The sequence below is a fragment of the Sinocyclocheilus anshuiensis genome, unplaced genomic scaffold (genome assembly GCF_001515605.1).
Source record: "Sinocyclocheilus anshuiensis isolate Anshui unplaced genomic scaffold, SAMN03320099.WGS_v1.1 scaffold1648, whole genome shotgun sequence".
NCBI lineage: Eukaryota > Metazoa > Chordata > Actinopteri > Cypriniformes > Cyprinidae > Sinocyclocheilus > Sinocyclocheilus anshuiensis.
The window spans coordinates 354,265-355,506 of NW_015559071.1; positions in this window are offsets into that span (position 1 = coordinate 354,265).

Genomic DNA, 1,242 nt, shown 5'->3' on the forward strand with positions numbered 1-1,242 from the left:
CCCCCCCCCCCCCCCGGGTCTGTCCCTGGCTGGGATAAAGCTATTTTAGGCCCCTGGAATAAGATTCAGACTTGAAAACAGAAGGTCACAGTCTCAACAGAAGCAAATAGTTTGCAGCTGCTGTTTAATAGTTTTTGTTGCAGTATGCTAACTGAGCTCTCAGAATGCATCAGTACTCCAACAGCAGCGTATCTAAGTGCCAGAAGTTGTCTATTTAAACCTTGCTCTGATTTTATAGTGCATGACCACAAATGTGTAATTCAATTTGATAGATCATTTGGCCTCTATAAAATACACTTACTCACTCATGTCCAGGAGTGAGTTCAATATCGTTTGATGTGGTTGTAGAATGAGAATAGAGTGTATTATACGAAAACTGTGGCACACTCTCAGTTGTGTTTTGTACACATTTAGAGTCTAACCTTTCTGTATTTGTCCATCTTGACTACTGGATAAAGAGATTAGAGCATTTTAACCCTGCAGGAGTAAGTCCTTCCAGCCATCCAAGAATCCATCTGTTCCCCTTTTTCTCCATATGGACACTCCACATAAAATATATCATATCATATCATATCATATCATATCATATCATATATATATACAGTCGTGGTCAGAATTATTGGCACCCTTGGTAAATATGATCAAAGAAGGCTGTGGAAATAAATCTGCATTGTTAATCATTTTGATCTTTTATTTAAAAAATTCACATAAATCTAACCTTTCACTGGAGAATAAGAATTTAAAATTGGTGGAAATATCATTATGACATTAAATGTTTTTCTCTAATACACATTGGACACAATTAACGGCAACCTTTTATTCAATGCTTTTTGAAACCTCCATTTGGCATAATTAACAGCTCTGAATTTTCTCCTATAATGCCTGATGAGGTTAGAGAGCACCTGACAAGAGATCAGAGACCATTCCTTCATACAGAATCTCTCCAGACCCTTCAGATTCCCAGCTCCATGATGGTGCTTCTCCTCTTCAGTTCACCACACTCATTTTCTATAGGGTTCAGGTCAGGGAACTGGAATGGCCATAGCAGAAGCTTGGTTTTGCGCTCAGTGACCCATTTTTGTGTTGTTTTTAAAAACCCATCTTGAGTGTTTGTTGCTAAAAAGTGTCTCCAGGTTACGTATGTAACCATGGTTCCCCGAAGGAAACGAGACGCTGCGTCGAAACGCTACGGGAACGCCTCCAGCGTGACCACGCTCTGAATCACATGTGTAATCAGTCCAA